Source organism: Helianthus annuus, chromosome 1 (genome assembly GCF_002127325.2).
Source record: "Helianthus annuus cultivar XRQ/B chromosome 1, HanXRQr2.0-SUNRISE, whole genome shotgun sequence".
NCBI classification, from domain to species: Eukaryota; Viridiplantae; Streptophyta; class Magnoliopsida; order Asterales; family Asteraceae; genus Helianthus; species Helianthus annuus.
In genome coordinates this window covers 116,996,989-117,006,920 of record NC_035433.2, presented here as the reverse complement: position 1 = coordinate 117,006,920, position 9,932 = coordinate 116,996,989, and the positions used below count along the sequence as shown (strand labels likewise).

General features: G+C 33.9%; 1 long non-coding RNA gene across 3 annotated transcripts; it reads right to left on the bottom strand.

Annotated features, from left to right (window-relative positions):
* Positions 1-6,091: 6,091 nt before the first annotated feature.
* LOC110873050 lies at positions 6,092-8,907 on the bottom strand. 3 transcript variants are annotated; one of them, XR_002554893.2, is made up of 3 exons: positions 8,799-8,900; positions 7,947-8,731; positions 6,092-7,828 (listed from the first exon to the last, which is right to left on the bottom strand). It is a non-coding gene; the product is annotated as an uncharacterized LOC110873050 (long non-coding RNA). The 3 variants fall into 3 exon arrangements; XR_002554896.2 differs by having other exon boundaries at positions 6,092-7,741; XR_002554892.2 differs by having other exon boundaries at positions 6,092-8,731; positions 8,799-8,907.
* Between the last annotated feature and the right edge of the window lie 1,025 nt (positions 8,908-9,932).

The following is a 9,932-nucleotide window of genomic DNA, read 5'->3' as shown; positions in this document are numbered from 1 at the left end:
ATTACCCGATCCCTTATATCATACACTCTACAATTAGGGTTGTTCATGAGCCGAGCCGAGCCGAGCTAGGGCAAGCTCGGGCTCGGCTCGATTATAAACCGAGCTGGCTCGGCTCGGCTCGGATTTGAAACCGATCTGAAAATCTAAGTTCAGGCTCGGCTTGATTTTAAACCGAGTTGGCTCGGCTCGGCTCGGCTTGTTTTGGCTCGATTTTAAAAACAAAAATTAATAAATAAATCTCAAAATTCAGCATTCTAAAATATTATTCAATATTTCAAAAGAACATATTCAAAATATGTTTAACCTAATACATTACCAGGGGCGGACGCACCCCAAGCTATGGGTGGGCGGGCGCACCCCTTGAAAAAAAATATTTAGTGTTATTTTACGCCGGAAATCCTGACCGCACCCCTTGGAAATTTTCATCCACACCCCTTGAAAATATTGACCCCATGACGAAGAAGATATGAAGCAAAAGAAAAGAAATGGGTCATCCGAATTTTTATTGATTTTTGCAGAGACCATCGGAGAAGATAAAGAAATGGGGGAGAAGATGATATTTTAAAATCAATATTTTATTCTATATGCATTGGTTAAAGAAAATCAGCTTGTATTAGTTAAAGTGCGGTGCAAAGCATTGAATATGTACTACAACTGTACAAACTTATTTTTTTATTAACTAGGGAGAAAGCCCGTGCGATGCACGGCATGCATAATAGCTATTGTTTGTTCGTGGTAAGACGTCTGACACGGCCGGTGCATAACATGTAAGAAAATATGCCTACAAAGGGGCGTGCTTAAACTTTATTAAACTATGGATCATAAGTTGTTTCCTTGGAAAAACTTGCCGGCCAAAAAGAAGAAGTGAAAAAAGATGTCTTCCAAGGAAAAAAAACATGAAACAGAAAAAGGAAAAACGCATAAACTCTCGCACGCCTTCCTATCTTATTGGATAACAGATAGACCAAACTTTAGCTAACGCATACCACCGTCATCCTCAATCCCATCACCAGCCAACTGACTGCAGTGAAATAACGAAAAGAAAACTATTAAAAATGGTATACTATGTTGACGTATATATGCATCGAAAAGTAGTACGGGTTTTCATTACTAATACTAAGTGCAGACGGTATACCTTTCATGTGGGTCATTGTCAACTGTTTCTTCTGAATTCGAATCTGCATAAGCAGGCCTGGGAAGGAAAAGCACGAAACATTTATGTAGACGGTTATCCAAAAATAAATATGCACAATTACATTGTTTATGGAAATCAATTAATTATAGTTGAAAGTTTTTTTGTTGCCTTTCCATTTATAACGACACCAAGTTTATTTTTTTCAAAAGCCAACTTCTCCCCTTATATGTCTTTACACATTCGAAGTGATGCGTTACCAAGTTTTTTTATTCCTATTTTTTTTAATGTAGAACAATGCACTTTTATATTTACGAACTCAAGTTTCCGACTGTTGTAGCCTCCTAATTTTAAAATAGAGTAAACATATACCATGTATGTAAATAACATTTCAGATCAAGTAGAAAGGTAAATAGCACATCTTTAAATAAAATGGTTTATTAAACAGGGCACGAATAAAGTGTAAGCCGATATATACCTTACGATCACTTCAACGCGCTTAACTGGTGTCGGTATGGGTATCACCCCTTTGTCTTTAGCGGGGATCGATGGAGGTGTGGAAGAACCAAAGGGCTTACAACCATCCCCATCTAGCAGGACATTCTTGCAGTTGAAGGATTCAAAATGGCCATGATCATAATACATACACGAATCAAGCTGGAGTGTAAAGAACTACCTTTATGTCAGTGACAATATAGTCGGTGCTCATTACCTGTCGTTAACACTTGTCACGTCCCATTTTCTACAAACCATTATCATGATAGGTCCGGTGCTCCCTTCACGGAGTTCACTAAGGAACATATGACTGCTTGTACCACCGTCGGACGTTTCCAAACTAAGGGGGCTGGCCATGGCAAAAAGGAGGAAAGGAAACTATGAACCTACAAATATAACAAAGCCGGCAATCTTAGAGCATAACCAAAGACCGTTCAACTGTCTAGTAATTAATCATATCCTAATGAATGATATTAAATGACAGGGATATTCAAAGAGGCACAATAAAACAATGCAATTTAATTAATTTTAAAGCGACTTTTGGTATCCTAGCTTGTAGTTAGAGTTTCTTGAATTGGTTTTTATATAATGTTAGACTTTATAAAAGAGAACAATTTATTAAGAAATACCTACCACTTGTACACTATTAATTATAGTGGGAATACCCGCGCGTTGCGGCATGGACTTATGTTTTCTAACGAACGTGGCGTGGTGGATTTCACATTATTTATTTGCAATACCAATTTGCTAAAACAACCATTATATCAATAGGTCTAGACAAACTTACTCCATATATAGTTCATCTTTAGTCAAAATCTTATTTTCATCACCTCTAACAGAATGGTAAAACAAAAATCCAAATATAATGCAAAAAGAAAAGTTTAATAATAACAATACATACGAATGAACGATAAGCCCATAAAAGGGGGAGGGGATAAAGCCCTTATCTCATGGGTTTTTATATAACATTTAAAACTCGTCTCCTTAATACCACCAGCAACTGTCACTTTTATCCCATTCCCAGCCATTTGAACCAAACACATCCTATGATCAAACATTTGTTTATAATTGTTTCCATCAGAACTTGTATATTTCAAATCCAAGCATGCACTCATCTAGACAATAAACCATGAACAATTTAAAGATAAACTTACAGTACAAATTGATAACACGTATCCTAAATTAGATATCAGTTCATCAAATTCATGAATACAAGCATCATAAGGCTCATATACTCCACTTCCATGAACAATGATACCAAATCAGATGATCTTATTTACAAATTAATCACAGTTTTCCTAATTTAGGTATAATTCTATTGAAATTGTAACCAATAACCAGTTGTTTCATGTAAATTGTATGTCAAATTCAAACATATACAAATATAAACTCATACAAACCTGAATAATATATTTCCTTGCAAATTAACCAAAAGTAAACAAACAAAAAACATGTGAATCATAAAATAAGAAGTCAAGTGAGTAAACAATTACGTAGAGAGCGTTCGAGCAACGGATCGGGCTTTTGGTGCAGATGATTAAGAATAATAATAAGAAGAAAACGCGAGTGAATTAAGGACCTCAATATGATCGGTTCCAGTACCCAATTGTCCAAAGTGATTCCCACCGAAGGCAGACACAACACCATCGCTTGATATGCAAATTGTATGCCAAAGACCAGCATCAACGCCATCTATGCGGATGCCCAGCATCGACGATACACATGTAGGCCTTAGCTCATCATTGGTACTTCCTTGCCCACACTATATCACAAGAAAATCACAACTTAGAGTAGTCCTGATATGCTACCACCAAATGACATGTGGCAAAAAAGGGAAACTGAAGAACATGTATAGATATAATTTTTATAAAAGAATGTGTTTTATCTCCTTTCACATAGAATTTCATCTTGAACATTCAGAGTTGATCAATTATGGGATTATTCTGTAAAAACAAAATGAATCCAAGCAATAAAAAAAGAGACTTACATCGAACTGTTTTTCTCCTGCGATTTGTCTTCCTATGGTTGCAATTCAAGAAGAAAGAAACAGACTAAAATCAAAGCCATTGAAATTTATTAATAATGGCCATCGAAGCCCTGGGTAGCTCTTCAGTGTCGCTTCTTCCCTCCGTTAAACTCTCTCTGGTCTCGATTTCTCTTCTTCAATGCTTGATTTCTTTGCCACCATGAGAGTCGTCGGCAGTGATGACAGCGGTGGAATTGGATTCGATAGAGAGAGATAATGAGAAATGGAAGAATGTACAGTCCTTCCATTCCTTGTGTTTTTAAAAGCAAAACCCATTCAAAAGGGAAGGAAAAGACACTGCATTTTCACTTTGCTCCCACCATTTAATTCACATTCAATCCCTGGCTATTAAAGAAAGAAATGAAGAGCATGTCCTAATTGAATATGACCAGATAATTAAAAGAAGGGGGTTATGTCGATTAAGTTTCTTTGGGGCAGGGAATGAAATGAATAAATTTAGTTAAAACAATTATAGGTTACAATTACAATGCATAAATTTAATCAATTACAATGCACAAATTTGTTTACAATAACAACTAATTTAGACTATTCACATACCATCTTAATTATAGGTTACATATGTGTCAAAATCACTAAAATACCCCTAAAGTGTCTTAAATTTTTGAAGAATAGGCAAGGTTACCCCCTCTAAAATAGCTTGGTTCACTTGTACATGTTGCTTGAAGATGTGTACACAATGAAAAATTACCAAAAGAATAGAAATCCTAGTTCTCTTAATAGTATATAGATGAATGCGATGGTTCATTTATATGGCTTTGGACACCACATGATTTATAAAAAGTTTAATTCTTTTAATTTGATTTAAATACATATTTTAGAGTTGTGTGGCTAAACTAAATATAGTATCATTAATGAACCTTAAAAAACCATTACCTATTTTTCCCCGTAACTAACAATTTAAAAAAGAACAAATTAATCAAATTTGCATATGATATTCTGATTGAAATTTTCTTTTTAATTAAGAAGAGTTCTCAGACTAAGCTATGATCGAAGCAACAAATATATCCGCAAAAATTAAATTAAGGTTAAAAAAGGTAATGTGTTTGAAAAGGGTAAAACCGTCATAAACTAAAAGTTCATTTAAAAGGGGTATATATGATATTTTAAGTTTATACTGGGTATATATCACATTCACGTCATAAAATAAAAAATTCATGAAAATTCTAGAAAAATGAGGAAAAAGAATAAATACCGAGATAGTCCTTATGCTCAAGGTAACCAATATCCAATAAAGGAAACAGGCGCGTTGCCCCTGAAATAAAAAAATAATAATCAAGTTAAAGTCTAATAAACATAAATAAAATCAACACATCCTAAAAAAGTATAAGACCACCGAGATGTTTAATTGTAAGCATTTAATATACCGAACCATATGATGGCAAACGAAATAAGAGTACCAACAACTCTAAATGAAGTAATGGTCGTAAAATTGCGGAAAATTGCTTATTTTTCACTTGAAACCTGTTGAAATAATATAAATGTAATTATAAAACATTAAAAAATATTAAAAATCTATGAAGATTGAAGAACTAATGCATATACAACTTGAAAGACACAAATGTATTTAAGAGGCTCATAATGAAGGTTGTAAAAAAATTGATATAACTAAATTTTTAATTGAAAGACACAAATGTATTTAAGAGGCTCATAATGAAGGTTGTAAAAAAGTTGATATAACTAAATTTTTAAGTATATATAGATATTAACTATCAAGCAAACCATGCAAAATATTTCAAAGCAAAAAAAACACCTATACAAGTATTTTAATAAATGATTACTTCAAAGCAAAAAAAAAAAAAAAATTACACCTATACAAGTATTTTAATAAATGATTCAAGTTTTAAATTTATATATATGTACTTTGTAAGTTTATTTAGCTTATATAGTTACTTTAAAGTTTAGGTGAAATTTCAGTTTTAGGTATAGTTTGATTTTTGATTGCTTGTTTGTGATTTCTTTATAAATTATTAGTCTAACAACTATTTTTAAAAGATGAAACTCGCATTGAACTGCTATAGATAGTTTTTTTTATACGTGTATTTATAAATTCCAATGACAATGTTTTTTTTATAAATGTATGGTGTATTTGTTTATTATTGAGCGGTTAATATGGATTAGAAGTTACACTACAAGAAAAAAGACTCTTCGCGACGAATCAAAATAGGCTTTTCGCGACTAAATTTCGTCGCGATAGGCTATGGCGACGACATTTAATCGCAATAGGGTCGTTCCTATTGCTCGGTGAAAAGAAAATTCATATTTTTTTTTTTTTTTTAATTATTTTCCAGGTTTCCCAAATAAAAAAACTGTAAAATCCAAAATAAACTAAAGATTATAAAGCAAACTATGTTCAATTCTAATATTAACTAGGATTTAAACCGCGGGCGCGCTTCCCGGCGTGCAGGCGGTCAAAATAATTACTGTGTTCAAAACTCGATAACATTTATGTTCCATTTGTGCAAAACATGAACTCTAAGCCTTAAACCATACATAAAAGTATAAAACAATACAAAAGCAAAATCTACAGTTATACACTACACAAAAACAGATCTACTGTCTTCAAAAATCCAGCTTCATCTAGCTTCCAAGTAGTATCAGGCTATCAGCAACCTCCATCTTCACATTCCTTTGCCAAGCAACTCTTCTATCATGCGAACATAAACACAAGACCAGAAGACAACCAACAACTATTAATCAAAGTAATCAGAAATGTGACCAAATAGATCTAACATTGGATAGTAAACCAGCAGGTAATGAAAGCGCATCTCAAAAACCCAGTTCAAAAGGCTGGTCCTTGTTCAACAATGATGTTCTTCTACCCTTGTAATAATTTCAATATATTACTTGGGTACGTGTTTGATATTTAGACTTATAGACTTGATGGCGAAAACACTTAAAGGTGGTGTTACTTTCCCTGTTAAGTCATGGACATTATATAAGTTGCTAATTGTGTATAAGAATTCATTTTAAAAGGGTAAATTTAGTTTAGATTTCAAAATTTATCAGTAGAATTATTAGATCTATAGTTTTGTAACGTGCATCGAGTTTTTGTGATTTTGATTTATATTATCTATAGTTTTGCATTTACTAGTCATATGTTGGACGTTTGAACAACTTGTACATGTATTGAACTTAAAAATCTTACATGATCAGTATGTAATTTATAATAGAGTTTGAGATAAGAAAGTTGTAAATTCATAAATATAAAAAAAAATATATACATATCAAATATTTATATATTCTTTTTCAGTAGCAAAGGGCTAAAATGGTCATTTGCTTTAGCAATTGGCCCTGATAAATGAACTATTGTTATCTGCCATTTTGTGTTCAGATATCATTTAAATGATTTTTTTAATTAATTATACTGAAATTTAATAGCTTTTTTTTGTAAAAATTTTCAACGATTTTGTATTGGTTTTTCGAATTCTTATGTTAGATAAAAGCAACTCCGAATGTGCAATATTTTTACATAAAGGTGAAAATTTCAACTCATGTACTTATGAAACTTGAGAATCAAATAGCTACAAGAACAAGACAGATGGGTCAAACAATTTAACAACATCTAGGGTCTGTTGGTCAAACTCGACCCGCCCATTGCAACACATCCTTAAAATGACTATTACCCATTACCCAACCCGCCCATTAAGAAAAAACTCTAAAAATGAAGCATACATGCAGATCATTCTGCAAAAAAAGTCCCAGTAAGCATTAAACGCTGGTTAGCATTTCTTATTGGCCTGAAAAACCATACCCGGTGTAACCGATTCCGGGTAGGGTTCGGGTACAGGTACCTTATACTTGAATACCATTTTCAAATTTCTAATTATTCGACGAAACAACTAAGGTCTCATAGATGAGTACAAAGGTGAAATTATTTCATTAATAGCCGATAGAAAATGAACACATGTACAAGTAAATGGAAAAAAATGCACTAATTGAGGAATTACTAACCTGTGTTGTTCAAAATGTAACATACGAGAACGACAATGAATGGGGGCGGCATTCTACTAACCTTTATTGGAAAGATATCGTTCCAAACATACTTAGAGTTCTATTAGACGCTGCATCTGTCATTAACCGATAAGATACTAGTCATTCAACTCGAAGATTGCATAACCAGCAAAAAACGTATGGCTGAAAATCATTTTTAGAGCCTACAGTAGACAAATGAAATGGATGCCATCTTATATGACTCTCATGCAGTAAAGGTGTATGTATCTTAAATAAAAGCAAGAGAATATGTGACATATAATAAAGCTATAAACTTCTGACCTGATTGGGCTGAAGCGTCGCTTCGGGCTTAAAGCGCGCTTCAAAACGCTTCACATGATTTGTCGCCTCAGAGCAAAAAAAGCGACATCCCTAGCGCTTCATTGCCTCAGGCTTTAAGCTCGCTTTTTTAAACCAAGCAAATGTCAAATGTTGGGATTCATCGTCACCCGGTTAAAGTTTATGAACAATAAACTTGTAACTCTCCAAACCAAAATCTTAGCGTACGAGGTTAATAAACAGCTTACAGTTACAAGGGAAATACAAAAAAAAGTGTGAGGGGTAGTTCCGGTTCCGGTGGGTAGTTCCGGTTCCTAAAAAATTAAATACAAATTCCTAAAAAACATATCTACATACTAAACTCACTGAAAAATACCTAAAAATAAAAAAAAAATTGGGAAACACAATTTCCAAATCATAACAATTCATTCGTATCTAGAATCGTATAGCAAGCTCATCTGTGTAATAAATCAACAGTATGCAAATTTATAAGGCGTTTCATTCGTTTATATTTGTAAAACCATGCACTATTTAAGCCGAATAAACTGCTACGACTGATACAGAATACATATAAACAACGAATAACTGATGCAGATTAGCTCATACAAAATGAAATTGACGCCTAAAGAGAGAGATGTGCCTGATACGAAGAGACTGGAGGCCAAAGGAACCGTGGCCGCCACCGTTGTCGCCGTCTTACAATTGAACTCACTGGACTTGCTGGACGAACCCTAATAGCCCCAAAACGAACAACAAATCATGGTTGTGTTCTGTTTCTTGTCGGAAATCTGTAAATAGAGAGAACAATTACACCCTAAACGAACGTAAATGACGAAAAAGAGGGATGGGGCTTACAAGCGACGAGTGAAGGCTGTGGTCTCTTGCCGTAAATCGCCGTATGAGAGGAAGGGAATTACGAGTGGGTTTAGGGCTGAAGTTGCAAATCAGATATGAGATATGGACCAGTACCTTTTGGTGTATTATTATTTAATAAATTAAAAATTAATGCCCGGACCTATAGGAACTATATTTAGTCGCAATAGGTTAGCAAAAATAGTTTTTTTTTTCTTTTTCTCACTTTTCTGCCCCATTTAGGTTAATAAAAATGAAAAAGACAAAGATTTTCTTTATCAAAACGAAAATTAGTCGCTACACATATTTCCCCAAAGTGGGATATTTTCCCTCCATCCCGCCAAACCTATAGCGACGAAATTTAGTCCCTATAGGGTTCAGAAAATGAAAATTTGTGAAAAACTTGTTGCCACCAATTTTCGTTGCTACATGTTGTCTATCGCGACGACATAATTTCGTCGCTAAAGGGTTTGTCGCTAAAAGCCAGATTTCTTGTAGTGTTAGAACATTAAATGTTTAAATAATTATAAGTTATAACTGAGTGCAATCACGAATATGATTATGTAAAATCCATGTTAAATACTTAAAGTGTGAGTGAATATGTGGTGATCTGATATTGAGATATGTTATTGAGTTATTGACTTAAATGAGAGTAATGGTGAGAATTTCTACCCCCGATCTGACCCGACCCAACCAGACCTTATCCGACCCAAATTGGACCAAAAATTACTATATAGCAACAGACCACATCGCCCTTAAAAATTTCCGTCCTCCATGAAAAAAGTTTCTGTGTCCGCCACTGTACATTACAAGCCAAAATCACGTTCAACAACGCAAAATAAGTTTTATATTTCAAGTAAATACAATATTTGTTCATTAGCACGTTAATCAACCTTTAAATATGTTATAGATATCAAACTACAAGCCTAAATACATGTAAATCATAATCACTTTTTTGTAATATATTATATGTATATAAAAAATTAAATATATTATAAGTAAAATACTTCGAGCTAAGCCGAGCCGAGCTACCAAGCGAGCCAAACCGAGCCAATTTGGCTCGTCACGAGCCGAGCCGAGCCGAGCTAGGCTCACTTTCTAACCGAGCCGAGCCGGCTCAGCTCACTTTCAAACCGA